This window comes from Zea mays, chromosome 2, assembly GCF_902167145.1.
Source record: "Zea mays cultivar B73 chromosome 2, Zm-B73-REFERENCE-NAM-5.0, whole genome shotgun sequence".
Taxonomy (NCBI): Eukaryota; Viridiplantae; Streptophyta; class Magnoliopsida; order Poales; family Poaceae; genus Zea; species Zea mays.
This window is the reverse complement of record NC_050097.1, coordinates 55039597-55058004: the sequence shown is the minus strand read 5'-3', so window position 1 is coordinate 55058004 and position 18408 is coordinate 55039597. Positions and strand designations below refer to the sequence as shown.

General features: G+C 50.3%; 1 pseudogene across 1 annotated transcript; it reads left to right on the top strand.

Annotated features, from left to right (window-relative positions):
* The first annotated feature begins 17033 nt into the window (after positions 1-17033).
* On the top strand, positions 17034-18115 carry LOC100192471 (uncharacterized; annotated as a pseudogene). Its single transcript, NR_159698.1, has one exon. The product of NR_159698.1 is annotated as an uncharacterized protein (transcript).
* The last annotated feature ends 293 nt before the right edge of the window (positions 18116-18408 follow it).

Sequence of the window (18408 nt, the reverse complement as noted above, 5' to 3'; positions counted from 1 at the left end):
TATCATCAGATTAGTTTGGCAAAAGAAGACGAGGAAAAAACGGCGTTCATCACCCAGTTTGGTGCTTTCTGTTATACCTCCATGCCGTTCGGCCTCAAAAACGCTGGAGCGACTTATCAGAGAGCTATTCAAACATGCTTAGCCGATCACTGGGGCAAGCGTGTGGAGGCTTACGTAGACGACGTGGTGATTAAAACGGAGAATCCGGAAAATTTCATTGAAGATTTACAGCTGGTTTTCAACAGCCTGAGAAGATATAGATGGAAGCTCAATCCTGAGAAATGCGTCTTCGGGGTACCAGCAGGAAAGTTACTCGGATTTATTGTCAGCCACCGGGGAATTGAAGCTAATCCAGATAAGATTGAAGCTATCATGAAGATGGAAGCTCCTCGATCGCAAAAGAAGGTTCAGCGACTCACTGGATGTATGGCAGCCCTGAGCAGATTCATATCCAGGCTGGGAGAAAAAGGTCTGCCATTCTATAAACTGCTGAAGAAGGTGGATAAGTTTCAATGGACTTCAGAGGCACAAGAAGCTCTAGATGCACTGAAGAAATTCCTGACAACACCGCCAGTATTGAAACCGCCCCGGCGAGCTACGCCGACTCAGCCGGCTGAAGATCTGCTATTATATATCTCTTGCACGACTCACGTGGTGAGCACTGCGTTGGTAGTCGAGCGAGCGGAAGAAGGGCATGCCTACCCGGTACAACATCCTGTCTACTTCATCAGTGAGGTTCTAGGCCCATCAGAGAAAAAGTATCCTCAAGTTCAGAAGCTATTATATGCAGTACTTCTAACTGCCCGCAAGCTGCGCCACTACTTTGACGATCACAAAGTCACAGTAGTTACTGGTTTTCCAATAGGGGACATTCTTCACAACATGGAAGCCATTGGCCGAATAGCCAAGTGGGCTTGCGAGTTGGGGTCCCATGATATCGAGTTCCGACCTCGCACTGCCATCAAAACTCAAGCACTGGTCGACTTCGTATCAGAGTGGACAGAACAGCAAGTGCCGGATAATCCAGAAACCGCAGAAGTATGGCGAATGTATTTTGATGGCTCGCTGAAGCTGCAGGGAGCAGGAGCAGGAATTCTCTTCACTGCACCTGGAGGCGAACACCTCAAGTACGCTCTCCAATTGCTATTCCCGGCCTCTAACAACGCAGCCGAGTATGAAGCCTTGATACACGGATTAAACATCGCTATATCACTGGGTGTCAAGAGACTGATGGTGTACGGAGATTCTCTGGTAGTCATCAGTCAGATAAACAAGGAATGGGATTGTTCAAGTGATTCAATGGGAAGATACTGCGCCGCCGTCCGAAAGCTAGAAGATAAATTCGAAGGTCTGGAGTTTCATCATATAGAAAGAGATCGGAACACGGCGGCTGATGTACTGTCCAAGCTTGGATCCGGTCGGAATCAAGTCCCGCCCGGGGTCTTCGTGCAAGAAATTCTCCAGCCGAGCATCTCGACGGATCAAATAGAAGAGTGCATTATCATAGATCAACCCGAGTCAGACTCTGATGACTGGAGGCAACCGATTGTCAAGTATATAAAGAATGAAGAAGAGCCAGATGACAAGAACTCGGCAGAGCGCATTGCCAGACAATCAGCTCACTATACACTCGTTGGGGAGGTATTATACAGGAGGGGCGCGTCAGGCGTCCTCATGAAGTGCGTTCTCCCGTCCACCGGGAAGCAACTTCTGGAGGAAGTCCATGCAGGGCAGTGTGGAGTACATGCAGCATCCAGAACATTAGTCGGAAAGGTTTTCAGGTCAGGATTCTATTGGCCGACGGCGAAGAATGATGCAGCCGAGTTAGTTCGGAGATGCGAAGCTTGCCAATACCTGTCAAAGCAACAGCACATGCCAGCACAGCAGCTACAAACCATACCAGTAACTTGGCCTTTCGCATGCTGGGGATTGGATATGATTGGACCTTTCAAGAAAGCTCAAGGAGGATACACCCATGTATTAGTGGCAATTGACAAATTCACTAAATGGATAGAGTTCCAGCCCATTGCCTCTTTAACCTCTGCTAAAGCCGTGGAATTCATACAAAGCATAATATTCAGATTTGGGATACCAAACAGTATCATCACTGACTTGGGATCCAACTTCACCAGTTCAGAATTCTTTGACTTCTGCGAGCAAAAAAGCATTCAGATCAAGTATGCATCTGTAGCCCATCCAAGAGCCAACGGGCAGGTTGAGCGAGCCAACGGAATGATATTGGAGGCACTTAGAAAAAGGGTCTTTGATAAAAATGAAAAATTCGCAGGAAAATGGATAAGAGAATTGCCTTATGTTGTTTGGAGCTTGAGAACCCAACCTAGCCGGGCCCTGCATGGAAACACTCCTTTCTTCATGGTCTATGGGTCGGAAGCAGTGCTACCTGCTGATCTCAAGTTTGGGGCGCCAAGATTGATCTTCGAAAGCATAGCAGAAGCCGAAGCCACTAGGCTGGAGGATATTGACGTACTTGAGGAAGAACGACTGAACACAGTGATTCAATCAGCGCGATACCAGCAGACTCTAAGGCGCTACCACGACAAAGCTGTGCGGCAACGTTTCTTTTCGATGGGAGACCTCGTCCTCCGCCGAATTCTAACGGGGGAGGGACGGCACAAGTTATCACCCTTATGGGAAGGACCTTTCATAGTAGCAGAAGTCACTCGTCCCGGATCATATCGCCTCACCCAAATGGATGGCACAGAAGTCGGGAACTCCTGGAACATAGAGCACCTCCGAAAGTTTTACCCCTAGCTGTATCTCAAAACAGCCAGGGTGACCATGTATTCTGTATAAAGGAAACACGTCATCAATAAAGAAAGATTTCAAAGATACCTGGCTCATTTATGATTGACTTAACTCGGGGTGACCACTATGCCCTACAAACGGAGCAATCGACTTAAGTCGGCAACGACTTAAGGCGGTGCAACATGCTCACGCTTACTTAACTCGGGATGACCACTATGCCCTACAAACGGAGCAATCGACTTAAGTCGGCAACGATTTAAGGCGGTGCAACATGCTCACTCTTACTTAACTCGGGGTGACCACTATGCCCTACAAACGGAGCAATCGACTTAAGTCGGCAACGACTTAAGGCGGTGCAACATGCTCACGCTTACTTAACTCGGGGTGACCACTATGCCCTACAAACGGAGCAATCGACTTAAGTCGGCAACGACTTAAGGCGGTGCAACATGCTCACGCTTACTTAACTCGGGGTGACCACTATGCCCTACAAACGGAGCAATCGACTTAAGTCGGCAGCGACTTAAGGCGGTGCAACATGCTCACGCTTACTTTACTCGGGGTGACCACTATGCCCTACAAACGGAGCAATCGACTTAAGTTGGCAACGACTTAAGGCGGTGCAACATGCTCACGCTTACTCTACCGGGGGTGACCACTATGCCCTACTAACGGAAGTTACCGGCTAAAAGTAATTGACGGCTTAAACCAGTATAGCATACTCGCGCTTATGCAGTTCAAGGGATGATCTCCATATCCCACAAACAAACTTCATAAATCATCGTGCAGCGTAACCACAAACTTGCAAACTAATAAATTCTGATACAATAAGGGAGTAATAACGTCATTCGAATGATAAGCCGATAACCTCTAACGAGTACTTGATCATGCTAACTGCGCGCCCAGAGCACGCGAACTGTTTCTTTATTTTCCAATGTCTTTCTCAGGAACGACTGACGAAGAAGGGCGATTCGAGGAATCAGGGGCAGCATTCACGTCGGCTCTTATATCTTCAGGGACAACCACACCGGGTCTTCTCATCAAGATCCGTCCCGCCCGAATGGCCTTGTCCAGGGCCTTATCGCGCTGAGCTTTGAAAGTGACAGCAGCTTCTTCAGCAACTTTAACAGCCTGCTGAGCAGTTTCTAACTCCTGAGCAATGGATTTCTTAGAAGCTCGGAGTCCCTTGATGGTGGCGTCCTTTGCCGATAGCAACTGTGTAAGGCGGGCCACTTCGTCCAAGGATTCTTGCAGTTGACGGTGCTGATTGTCAAGCTCCTCCATCGTAAAACGGTGGCTCCTCTCCAAGATGGTCAGCGAGTTGCTGGAATCTCGGTACAATCTGTCCAAGTTGTCGCGAGAAGCAGCAAGGATGTGTTTTTCTTCCTACAAGCAAAAATCAACTCATTCAGAATCCAAGAGCACGATAAGGCGAAGCACAGGTTCGTAAGTTACCTTCTCAGAGTCAAGCTGAGCATGAAGAGAAGAACTCAGAGCGTTGGCATCATCCAAAGCCGCAGAGACCTGACTCAACTCGATCTGACTTTGAGAATACTTCTCCTCGAAGTCAGCGCATCGTCGAGCCATTTCAGCTTGATCTTGAGAGTGTTTTTCTTCAAGAACTGTGATCTGCCGAGTCATCCCTATCAAGAGGTATTCAAACAAAATGAGGTCAGAAGGTAAAACAACCCACGGGCAAGAACAAAGAAGAAGAAGAAAGGACACTAACCAGCATTGGTGGCCTCCAACTCAGATACACGACCCCGAAGCAACACCGGATTCCAACGCTCAAGAGATGAAGCCACCTCCGGGATGGAAGCACCCTGCGACTTCAGCTGGCCGACCATTCCATCCACCAAAGCCTGATAAGAAGAGCGGATGAGCATAATGGCAACAATTCATGCAACATAAAGATCAAACTAAAGCACAGCACAGCACCTGGAGGTTGGAGAAAAACGAAGGGATCCCCAAGTCAGGAGAAATCAGCTGATGACCAGGTGCCAGGCCACCACTCGAAGCAGCTTGCAGCAGACCAGCAGGAACGAGCTCAGTACATTCAGCAGAGCTTAACGCCAGACCAGTGGGGATGCTGCCCTCCAAAGCGACCCCCTGATCCGGAGTTTGAGCCACCATCATGCCGCCAGAGTGTGGAGGTGAACCCACATGAACATCCATGGAAGTGCAGGAGGGAGACCCCGCTCGGACACCCTCGGGGGCTGGGTCAAGGTTGGCACTGCCCACTTGAGCCGGGTCACCCCCGGCAACACCCTCGGGGGCTGGGTAGTGGCCTACACTCCTCACCTGAGCTGAGTCCTCCCCGGCGACACCCTCGGGGGCTGGGCACATGTCAGCGCTATTCAAGGGATCCAAGCTCTCTGCCGTGACCACCTCTAAGGTTGACGGGCCTTCAGCTACTTCCATAGGATCAGGACGATCCAAATCATCATCCCGACCCTCGAGATCGTGCTCTAAGGTCGACGAGGCACGGGACGACCTCAACCCAGCATCTAGCACGGCTGCACAAGTTTCTGTTGCATCAACGTCTGCAGGTTCCAACAACAAGTTCTCAGGGACCATATCCTCTAGAGCTTGATCAAAATTGGCCATGGACAGTTCTTGCAGACCAATAAGAGCAGACAAGGCAAGAGAAGGAACCCCACTACTACCACCGCTAGCGACGAACTGCCGACTGTTTTTCCGAGTTAATGGAGTTTCATTCTCTTCCTCCTCATCTTCCACAGCAACAGCACAAACAGCATCCTCATTGGGGTCAGCAGCAGGCGGAGCACACCCATTGGGATCAATGTCAGCAAGGCCATTTGCAGTCATTTCTTCGGCAGCAGGAGCTAAGGTGCTGGCATCCTCGTCAAAGCTGGACACTCGCCGGAGGCGTCTTCTTTTCTTCTTCTGCTCATCAGCAGAAGGCTCGGGCTGACTGGTTCGGCTAGGACGCCTCGGGCGAGTATTGACAGGTTTCGAGACATCCAAGGTCGCATCAACCTCTGGAAGGGGCACCACTGCCAATGTACCATCAGGAGCAGTATCAGATGAATCCTCAGCTAGCAGATCGAGCATGTCATTTATGTCTGCATCGCTAGGGTTCAGGGGCACTTCAAAATAAATCTGCCGTTCATCATCAGGTATTTCCCCGAGCGAAGCAACTAAGGAACGGGCCTCTTCAGCAGAAGGTCGCACTCTAAGACCCAAATTGCTATCTGTCACGGGCGGATTGGACACAAAAAGAGTGAAATCTTTGGGAGAAGGCAGGTTCCAAACCGAGTATGCCACTGGAGCTCCAACGTTCGAAACTTTACCCCTGTGAATCATTTCGAGTCGGCTCACCAAATCAACAGAAGGAATTCTCCTATTAGTAACTCGGGTTGAATCGGCCAGCCCTCGGTAAAGATATGCCGGATAGGCCCTGTCCTTCAGCGGCTGAATGTTTTTGAAAACAAAATCTGTGACCACAGCTTCGGCAGTCAGACCTCTTTCTTTCAGTAATCCAACTTTAGTAAGCAACACGCCTGCCTCGGCCACTTCTTGGTCCGTGGGAGACTCAGTCCAACTCGGAGTACGAACGTCCGGCTGTCTTCCTGAGCGGGAAGGGAGAGAATTTCCATAATTATCCATTATAAACCACTCCAGACGCCAACCTTTAATGCTGTCTTTGAGGGGTATCTCGAGATACTCGGTCTTCCGCCCCCGGCGCATCTCTAAACTGGCACCACCGACCAATTGATGTTGCCCCCCGGCCATCCCAGGACGGCAGTGATACAGATACTTCCATAAGCCAAAATGCGGCAGCACGCCAAGATAAGCTTCGCAAAGGTGAACGAAAATAGAGATTTGGAGAATGGAGTTAGGGTTCAAGTGAGTCAGGTTGATGTGATAAAAATCAAGGATGCCACGGAAAAAAGGAGATATGGGAAGGCCGAGGCCGCGAAGAAGGAAAGGAGTGTAAACCACTGACTCGTGGGTATCTTCGGTTGGGACAGTAGTCCCGTGGCAAGAACGCCAAGAACAGAGTTCCCGTGGAGGGAGAACCCCGATGGAGACAAGGCGGAGAAGCTCAACTTCAGAAATCACAGACATATGGTTACCTGCGAAGGGTAACTGACTGTTGGGGTCGATGGCGGGGATCACTGCGGCAGACGAGTTCGCAGTCTTCCTCTTGGGCGCCATCTTGCTTCTCGCTGGCGAAACAGAGCAGGAGGCGAGTGGCAGAAAAGACTCAGATGCGGAAATGCAAGAACTAGGGCACGGAAAGCAAAGACGGCTAAAAGCGCGACTCTTAAGGGATATTCTTGAGCCAGATACCTTTTCAAAAGTGCCCAGTCATCACCCGGCGGTCATCTCCGAAATCCCAGCATGCCACGTGGATATCCAACAGTTATTTCCAAGAAAGCCAATGTGCCACCTCATCACTCGGTCATTTTCCTTAAAGTAACTTGAGAAGCTGGCTATCACTCGGCGCTGCCTCTAAAACGCCGACCACGTGCTCAATCGCTCGGCATTACTTCTAAAATGCCGACGCCGACCTTCAATCACTCGGCGCTGCCTCTAAAACGCCGACCACGTGCTCAATCGCTCGGCATTACTTCTAAAATGCCGACGCCGACATTCAATCACTCGGCGCTGCCTCTAAAACGCCGACCACGTGCTCAATCGCTCGGCATTACTTCTAAAATGCCGACGCCGACCTTCAATCACTCGGCGCTGCCTCTAAAACGCCGACCACGTGCTCAATCGCTCGGCATTACTTCTAAAATGCCGACCTCTAAGGCACGAGCACAAAGCCAAACTTTGGTCGGACGAGTGATCAAAACCAGAGAAGACAGCAGGGAATCATTTTTTGGACCTTGGATCTTTGAGTTGATTACCTCTAAATCAACCCAAAGATCGGGGGCTTGTGGGGGATAGATATCCCCTGGGTCCACTAAAGAAGTAAAAGGCCTCACGAAAGGCCCAAGGGCCCAATAATTCGTAAGGTCATTCTTTCGTGGGCCTAGGGAAAGACAGCCAACAAAGAAGACGTGAGACTGATTAGTGCAAACACAGGCGGCCCACAACGTCGAACGAATGGATCACAACAGAGACCCGACTTTCCCGCGCTGAAGCCCTCATGCAACCGAGCCATGCGAGGATAAGTCGGCGAAGGTTACGTAGGGATAAACTCAAGAGGTTCACTATCTTTTAGCTACTTGTTGTTATCGTATCACATGTACTGCTCCACGACCGAGTATATAAGGCCTAGGGGGCACCCCTTCAGATCGATCGACCCTGTTCCACTTAGCCACCCACAAAAACTCTCTGCGCCATCTATCCAGAGAATTCTCTTGTAACCACGCTCATACACTCACCAGGACGTAGGGTGTTACGCACTTCTAAGCGGCCCGAACCTGTAAATCTTGTCCATTGTCCCTCGTGCGATCGGCACGAACCATTTTGCTACAGTTGCCGACACCGTCCTACTCCTAAAAACACCTTGAGGGGCAACCCCGGGTGTGCGGTCGGACCCAAAACACCGACACGGCTCCTCCTCATTCTTTATATATCTGTTGATTGGTTCCCTCCAGTCATAAGAATCTGACTCTGGTTGGCTCAGAATATTGCACTCTTCTGCCCAATCTAATGAAATGCTCGGGCGTAGTACTTCTTGGACGAAAACTCCAGGCGGGACCTGAGTCCGACTGGATCCTAGCTTTGACAACGCATCAGCTGCCGCGTTGCGATCTCTCTCCACATGATGAAATTCTAGCCCTTCGAATTTGTCTTCTAGCTTTCGGACGGCGGTGCAGTATTTTCCCATGGAGTCATTCGAGCAATCTCACTCTTTGTTTATCTGACTTATGACCACCAGTGAATCTCCATATACCATCAGTCTCTTGATGCCCAGTGATATGGCAATGTTTAGCCCATGAATCAAAGCTTCATATTCTGCTGCATTATTGGATGATGAGAATAGTAACTGAAGAGTATATTTGAGTTGTTCACCTCCAGGTGCAATGAAGAGGATTCCTGCGCCTGCCCCCTACAGCTTTAATGAGCCATCAAAATACATCTGCCATACTTCTGCAGTCTTCGGGTTATCTGACACTTGTTGCTCGGTCCATTCTGATACGAAGTCAACTAGTGCTTGAGTCTTGATTGCAGTACGAGGTCGAAACTCAATGTCGTGAGCTCCCAGCTCACAGGCCCACTTGGCTATTCTTCCGATGGTTTCTTTGTTGTGGAGAATATCCCCTATTGGAAATCTAGTGACTACTATGACTTTGTGATCGTCAAAGTAGTGACAGAGCTTGCGTGCAGTTAGAAGTACTGCATACAATAGTTTTTGAACTTGAGGATATTTCTACTTTGAGGGACCTAGGACTTCACTGATGAAATAGACGGGATGTTGTACTAGGTATGCATGTCCTTTTTCTGCTCGCTCGACTACCAACGCGGTGCTCACCACGTGAGTCAAGCAACAGATGTATAACAGCAGATCTTCGGCCGGTTGATTCGGCGTGGCTCGGCGAGGCGGCTTTAGCACTGGTGGTGTTGTCAGGAATTTCTTCAGGGCATCTAGAGCTTCCTGAGCCTCTGAAGTCCACTGGAACTTGTCTACCTTCTTGAGCAACTTGTAGAATGGTAGGCCTTTTTCTCCCAACCTTGATATGAACCTGCTTAGGGCTGCCATGCATCCAGTAAGTCTTTGAACTTTCTTCTGTGATCGTGGTGCCTCCATTCTCATGATAGCCTCGATCTTTTCTGGATTAGCCTCAATCCCCCGGTGGCTGACAATAAACCCGAGCAATTTTCCTGCTGGTACTCCAAAGACACACTTTTCAGGATTAAGCTTCCATCGATATCGCCGCAAACTGTTGAAGACCAGCTGTAAATCTTCAATGAAATTTTCTGAGTTTTCCTTATTGGTCACCATGTCATCCACATAAGCTTCCACACGCTTGCCCCAGTGGTCGGCTAAGCATGTTTGAATGGTTCTCTGGAAAGTCGCTCCAGCGTTTTTGAGGCCAAACGGCATGGAGGTATAGCAGAAAGCCCCGAACGGGGTGATGAATGATGTTTTTTCCTCGTCTTCTTTTGCCAAGCTGATCTGATGATACCCGGAATAGCAATCTAAGAAAGACAACACAGAACACCCGGCGGTTGAGTCTACCACCTGGTCTATTCTGGGAAGTCTGAAGGGATCCTTCGGACAGTGTTTGTTGAGATCCGTGTAGTCGACGCACATGCGCTAATCCACTTTATTCTTTTTGAGTACAAGAACAGGATTTGCTAACCACTCGGATGTAACACTTCTCTAATAAATCCTGCCGTGACCAAGCGAGCCAGCTCTGCACGGATGGCTTCTCTCTTGTCGGGCGTGAAACAACGTAATTTTTGTCGGATCAGCCTCGCCTGGGGGTAAACCTTCAGTTTGTGCTCGACCAGATCTCTCGGGACTCCCGGCATATCCGCAGGTTGCCATGCGAATACGTCTCGGTTATCTTGCAGAAACTGGATGAGCGCGCCTTCCTATTTGTCATTCAGGCTGGAACTGATGATGGCAGTCTTGCACTCATCGGTGAACCCGAGGTTGATTCTCTTGGTTTCTTCAGTCGGCCGCATAGAGGTCACGGCTTGAGCTTCATTCGTGGGTACCGCGAGGTCTTGCTCAGGTTTTGAGTTCGCCTGCGCAGAAGAAGTTGCCGATGGCTTGGTGGTGAGGGCCGCCTGAATGGCCACTCGGAAACACTCTGTGGCGCCTTGGAAGTCAGCGTGTACAGTTATGATTCCTTGTGGTACTGGCATCTTCAATATCATGTACATATAATGTGGAATGGCCATGAACTTCGCTAGTCCAGGCCTGCCGATGATGGCGTTGTATCCGCAGTCGAAGTTCGCCACCTTGAACCATAGGAACTCGGTTCTGTAGTTTTCCGGAGTTCCGAAGGTGACCGACATGTAGATGTGTCCGAGTGGATATTATCCTTCAGTCGGCATGATGCCGAAGAAAGGAGTGTCTGACTTGTGGATCTCTTTGAGGGGAACTCCTAAGCCTTGAAGCGTCCGGGGGAAGGTGACGTTGATGCTGCTTCCCCCGTCCACTAACACCTTCTTCACCCTGCTCTCTCGGATCACCGGGTCGATGAGGAGCGGGTACTTGCCCGGGTGATCGAAGTTGAGCCACTGATCTGCCCGAGTGAAGGTAATCGGGTGCTCATACCATTGATATGGGGCGGGAGGGCCGGTGGCTGCCACCAGTATCTGATGGTCGTTGAGCTTCTGTTGCCTCTTACTTTCCTGCAACCCATGTCCACCGAAGATGACGTTGACTTCTCCATCGACGCGCGGGAACACTCCGCCTCCTCCCCCTCCTGCTGTTGAGGTTGTCGAGGTTCTCTAGGTCCTCCTCGTGGTGGGGGAGGTGGCAGAGGTTGGAAGGGTCGGCCATTCCCCACGGAGTGCTTAAAGTCTCTGCAGTTCCTGAGGGTGTGGCGCATGTCTTTGTGGTACGGGCACTAGGCGTCGAGGATGTCGTTCAGTGTACGTTCGCCTCCGTGAGGTCCTCCTCGGGCGCGAGAGGCGGGTGGTCCGGTGGCGTGGACTTCTTCACGAGGCCTCTTCTCCCAATGTTTGTCAGGTTGTTGGTTCGTGTCGTGTCGTGGTGCCGCCGGTGCAGGCTTTGTTGCTCCGATGAGGTCCTGAGCTCGTTCGTCAGCGGTGATGTAGAGATCGGCTTCCCGGAACAGCTGCTCGGAGGTAGTCGGCGCCTTTTGCAGTATGGCTCGGACGAAGGCCGAGTCATTAGATCCCCGGTAGAAGTCCTCGATCACTGCCGCTTTCGCAAACTCGGGGATACGATTTCTCATGGTCTGAAATCTCTTGAGGTATGACCGGAGAGTTTCATCTCCTCAGCGCTTGATGGATTTGAGGTCCCATGGCTGCGCCGGTTTGTCGGAGAGAGATTGAAAGTTGGCGGTGAAGCGTCGACTGAAGTCACTCCAGTCGTCGATGCAGTGTCGGGGTAGGTGTCGAAGCCATTGCAGTGCATCCTATCCGAGGACGATGGGCAAGTATGCGGTCATCACATCTTCGGTTGCCCCAGCGGCTCGGGTGGCGGTGGTGTAGACGGCCAACCAGCCTCCCGGATCCTGCTTAGGCTCATACTTGTCGACATTGGAGACTTTGAAGTTAGGGGGCCATTGAATGGCCCTGAGGCGTGGAGTGAGCGTCGATACTCCACACGTGTCCTCCTATCGTCGATGATGATGTCTATCCCGGGGAGGGGAGTTGTTGTCGTGGTGCCTCGACCGTCCCCGGGTTGTGCCACCAGTCGAAGCCGTTGCCGACTCAATTCTAGTGGCCTGACTCCGCGCAGGGATGTCGTGATCCCGATCATATTCTTCTCAGCGCCGGATCTCGTTCTCGTGTCGGCATTCGCGCGAGGCGTTGATGGAGCTCCGTGCGTCTCGCCGACTGTTGATGGCGTGTCGTAGATCACTCGGCGGATGAGCGAGAGGTAGAAGATGATTAGCTGCCCGAGTGAACAGCCACCGATAGCCCTCGGCGTCCGGAGTCCGGGGGAGGCCATCGGCTATCCGAGCCAATACTCCACCAACCTCACTCGGTGTGTTCATGGCTCGGGCGAAGTCGGGCTTCAGGTTTCATCTGAAAAGAGGATTCTCTTGGCGTTGTCTTGCTTCCTGCTCAGCCCGCTCTTGAGGTTGCCGACGATCACATCGTCGGGAATTCCTCCTTTCCCTGAAGACCCGTTCTTCTGGAGTCTCTCCCATCTCCGAGACCTCATCTCGTGACACGAGCTGCGCCGGGTCCCGCTCTCCAGCTTCGTGATGTCGCCGAATATTTCGGCGTCGGTTCCTTCGTCGGCGAGATTCTCGCTGAAGAGGTTCTTCTCCTGGCGCGGTTGGTTCATCGTCGGAGATGGGAGTTGATTCCACTCTTCCCCCGATGAAGAGGACGTCGGGGTATAATGGAACCGTTGTAGTGACGAGCTTCTTTCTATTCTCCTTTGAGGGCGGAGGTACCAGAAGAGCAGTTTGACGATCTTGACCTTGTTCGCCTCCTTTCTCCTAGTGATCTATGTCCATGTCTCTGTGGAAGAGGTGGACAGCGGAGTTCTCCGGGTAGATGGACCCTCTGTTCCTGGCTTGCAGGAGGGAGTCTCTGTTCGGAGCGCTGGAGGTCGCGCTTTTTCCTGCTTCGCTCCGGCTTTTCCGGAGTTTGTTGAGGAAAGCTTTCTCTCTGGCGGATCCGCGATACGATGTAGAGTTCCTTCTTCATCTGCCATGGATGAAATGGTTCCGAAGCAGAACGTGGACCTGGGGCGGAGGACGATCTTGTGCTGCAAGATGATGGCCATTGAGCTAGCTTGGATCAGTGACACACCCCCTACCTGGCGCGCCAGCTGTTGGTGTTTTGGGTCCGACCGCGCACCAGGGTTGCCCCTCGAGGTGCTTTTTGGAGTAGGATGGTGTTACCGACTGTAGCTCGATGGTTCGTGCCAAGTGCACGAGAGACAGTGGACAATTTTGTACAGGTTCAGGCCGCTTTGAGATGCGTAATACCCTACGTCCTGGCATGGATATTTTATGTGGTGGGTTACAAGGGGGTTCTCTAGTATCGAGGATGTTAGAGAACTGTGTAGATGGCTAAGTAGTGAGATATATTTTTAAGGGATGCCCCCTAGGCCTTATATACTCGACCGTGCGACATTACATGCAGATATGATAACAATGTGAGCCTAAGTAATAGTGAACCGACTGAGCCCATCTTCCTATAATTCTACCGACCTATCTCTGTTGAGTTCCGATGTATGAGGACACTGTACGGGAAGGTCGGATCATTGTTGCGGTTGCTGCTCAAATTCATCGGGCCGTTTGGGCTTGCGTAGATCCAATCTTGTGTCAATCCACTTCGTCGGACGTCCCTCCCCAGGCCCACGAAGGGATGACCTTGCGAACTATTGGGCCCAAGGCCTTTCACGAGGTCTTTTAGCCTTCCAGTGGACCCGGGGGATATCCGTCCCCCATAGTCCCCATAGACCAACACAAGTCTTTTGTGCACACTTTGTCCTCACTCATGCGCACTCGAGAAAACTTCTTGGTCGGTCACCCATCCCAAATTGTTCCAAGCTAAGCACACTTAACTTGGAGGTTTTTTCGAGATAGGATTCCGAAAAAGAAGATGCACCTTGTTGGTATGGATACTCTATTAATCCTATTAAGCCTTGGGCCAGGATATCACCATCCTAGGGGCCAGGATATCACAATCCACCCCCTTAGAAGACCGACGCCATCGTCGGTCAACCCCAATCCAGGAACCTCCCCTCTTAGCCACGTCTGTGTGTCTAGTGTCGTCATATGCCATGCCATGTGACCACTCTGGGCCCACATGCGTCATGCGCCATATACCAGAACCCCTAACCCACACACGTCCGTGAAAGCGCGAGAGTCAGCTCTAATACCACTTGTAACACTCCGTCCACTCCCGGATTGGCGGTACTTACTCCAGGTAGCTATCTAAGAACATATATTGTCCCCACAGACCAACACGAGTCTTTTGTGCACACTTTGTCCTCACTCATGTGCATCTAAGAAAACTTTCCGGTCAGTCACCCATCCCAAATTGCTCCAAGCCAAGCACACTTAACTTGGAGGTTCTTTCGAGATAGGCTTCCGAAAAAGAAGATGCACCTTGTTGGTATGGATACTCTATTAATTCTATTAAGCCTTTGGCCAGGATATCACCATCCCAGAGGCTAGGATATCACAATTTCGGAGTAGCAAAAAAGGTATTCCAAAATTTTGTATTATGGCTCTCAAAACTCCATAGAGTTTGCAACTCTTGAGTTGGGGTGTTTGGTAGGCTCTAGCTAGCTCTTCCTTAGAATTTTGCTCTGGAGCCATGTCGAAGACCCCGTAATACCTTTGCTTAGGATGGATCAAGGTGGGGAGGAGCCTAAAACATCAACAGTTGTTATGTTCTTAGGCCATGCAATATTATAAATTTATGGATATTGGACTTGTAATGGTGTTGAGCCCAACCAAATGTCTTCCCAAAAGCTTATCTTTGATCCATCCTTAACTTTGAAGGAACCAAAATGTATGAAACTTCGCTTGACCTTCAATAATTCAACCCAAAAATGTGGATCCCTTGGTATCCATTCAACTTGGGATAGAGGGGGTAGTTCCTAGGTATTTGTTATGAATCAATTATTGCCAAGTCTCATATGAAGGAATAAGCTTAACAAGCCATTTACTAAGTAGAGTAATATTTTTGGTTCCTGAATCATGAATCCCTAGACCACCTTGATCTTTAGGCTGACTGAGTATACTCCACATAGCAAGCCAATATTTTTTCCATATGTTCGTCCCCTTGCCAAAAGATTCAATTGAAAATAATCCATTTTCAAGAATTGCTTCAAAATTTTAAAGAAATATATGATATACACTGGTAGGCTCCTGGCCACTAAGTTAATCAGTGTTAATCGTGTCCCTACGAATAGATGGGTTCCTTTCCAACTCCTAAGCCATTTCTCAAAACATTCCTCCACTTTTCGCTAATTTGAATGTCTTAGTTTCTTAAAATATACTGGAATGCCCTAGATAATTGTCATACTTGAATACCTTCTAATATTTTGATTTAGGTACCAACTTTCTATATTAGCTTCAAACAACACAAAGAGAATGTCGGATAAGAAAAGGATAGGGAGGGTGTAGTAGGGGTATTGAGAACAACAAGAAAGCAAGCCATGAAGCAAACAGATGGCACAATAGAGGACCTGCAAAGGCACCTATAGGAGCCATCGCGGCAGACACCTGGGCGACTAATAGCTCACACCCACCATATCGACGCTGATGCCGATGAAGCAACAACAAAAACTATGATGTACCTACTACGACGATGACCTCGCACCACACGAGACCTCACTAGAGCACAACACAAACTAGGACGTCCCTTTGAGGGATCTGCTACTGCTATAGGACAGGAAATTCTCACATAAAAAATCACCAGCACAAAATAGATCGATGTCTCTCGGTCATCCCCTCGCGCACAACATACCCTACGAAGATGCGAAACAAAAACACCACGAGCGTCTAACCCTATGGCCTCCTCGAGCTAGAGGATAAAATCAATCAAGCTAATCGAGCATCTAGAAAGGGGATTCGATATTTGGAGCAACAAAAGGCACACATGAGCTATAAAGGCGAAGAAAAGAGAGTGACCACGGTTCAAAGGATCTCTCAGCGGATGCTTGGAGACCTTCGACCGTGTCCGCAACTAGGATCCAGAACTCCACCGGAGCGGTCGTCGCGCTGCGATGAGCTCGAGGATGCCGCCTCCATTTTATATCCTAACTCGGAACCAATGAAATGCAAAAGTGTCTAAAATAGAAAACATGTCCAGAAACATTAGGTTTTACCACATGATCGATCACATCCAATTCAAATATTATCCAAGCTCCACGCCGCATAGATCTTGAAGACAAATTGATAGAACTTACATAGCATAAAAATCAAACAACTGAATTATAGAAAAAGCGAAAAAAACTTACTGAAATAAAGAAATTACATAATATGTGCTTCGTTGGGCCGTGCCCGCCCAAGCCCGGCCCATATGTGCGGACTAGGCCCGACCTAGGCCCATCTTCGGCCGTGCTAGCCTGACATACATTATTTCGTGTCGGGCCATGTTTGCTTTGGACTCTTGTTTTTTGCTGTGTTCGTGCTGGCCCATATTCGCAGCACTAGTTGGGAGCAGAGGAATGAACGCCGTGTGGCCCTGTCTCCTGATGCTATGGATGCGCAGTGCACCACGCTGACCCTGTCTATAAAAGGGAACATATTCGGTGCACATAAATTTTTAGTGCATATTTGTTGTATATGAACTAATAAAGTTCACAAATAAATATAAAAAAGCATACATGCATATTTTTATCGTACTCTAACTATATATAAAATTTAAGTTTAAATTTATTATACTTTAGTAGTAATAAAAAAGACAAAATTTCTGATAAATTTAAATTAGAAAATCGGCTAAAAAGTTTTTTTTATTACAGCTAAAATATATCGAATTTGAACTTAAAATTTTATATATACTAGGATGGAAAGAATATATATGAATTTCTTTAGAATATTTTATAAACTTTGTTAGTTTATATATACTTTATGTGCACTAAAAGTTAATGTACATTGGATATGTTTCCATCTATAAAAAAAACCCGTCCCTGCCTGTTGCATACTTGCATACAGCAGTCACGCCGATCACGAGTTCAAATCAAACCAACACAACTGTCGCCCCCTCGGCCCCTCCCACCCCAACCCCTCCCCGGCCCCCCTCAACCAGTGCAGCGCCTCGCCATCGCCACAAGCCATGTCGGAGATTGAATTGGTGCAGTGCTCGCGTGCCGGCAAGGAAGCGTTGCAGGAGCCAGAGTCGGAGCCGCAGCGCAAGTGGCTGCCAGAGTCGGAGCCGCAGCGCAAGTGGGTGGCCCTCGTCTCCGATGCCGTCCTCCTCGGCAACGAGGACGATCGGGCCCAGGAGATCGTCCACGGCACCGACATGCTGCTCGAGCTCAAAGACCCGCCGCTACCCTCGTACCTGTTGCTGCACCCCCGCGTCTCCACCAACACCAGGCGTACGTCCTCGCCGCTGTCCGCCTACGTCCTCGCCGCCAATAACCGCTCCGCCTGCATCCTCCTCCAGATCGTCGAAGGCAATCGCCCGGACATCTTCCTCTGCGACACGCACCGTTGTACCGTAACCATCCTGCCCCCGCTGCCCTCCTATCTTTGGAGTAGGCCGGGCATCTACATCCGCCCCCACCTCAGCATCGGCCTCATCGCCGACCCGTACCACCGCGGCCACTACGTGGTAGCCCAGCTTCAACCCACCACCTCCTTCCACAACCCCAACAGGCTCCTCTGCTACTCCACCGCCAAACACCAGTGGTTCGCCTTGCAAATCACCCGGCAAACGGCCCACTTGTACAACCCCTTATCCGAGAATGGCGTGCTCGCCCACGACGGCCGCCTCTGGTGGGTCGCCCTCGCCCATGGCATATTCTTCTGTGACCCCTTCACGCCCGTCCTCCAAGAGCTGCGCCTGCGCTACCTCCGGCTTCCAGCCGACTGCCACGGCTACGTCGCCTTGGAGCCCCGCATCAGGACCCTCATCCACCAGCGGCGCTGTGTCAGGCCCAGCGAGGGCCAGCTGCGATTCGTCGAGATCCACGGGCTCGCCTACGACGACGTGCTCGTCGACGCACCGGCTAACCCCACCGTCAGGATGTGGACGCTCGAAGACCCGGAGCGCCCGGACCCCTGGACATAAGAGTACGAAGTGCCCTTTGCCGAAATCTGGGACAATGAGACCTACGCCCACGCCGCCCTGCCGCGGGGCGAGGTGCCCCACGTCGCCCTCGTCGACCCCAACGATCACTGCGTTGTCTACTTCTTCCAGGGCTCCAAGCTCTTCGGCTTGGACGTGCGAAAGAAGCAGGTCATCGCCTGCAAGGAATGCCTTATAGACCGTGATCAAGTAACGTTACAATCCTCCCGCCCCATCGTTCATGCCTGGGAGCTGCCACCGCCACCTACGCTCTTGGGTGACCTTTCACCAGACGGTATGTGC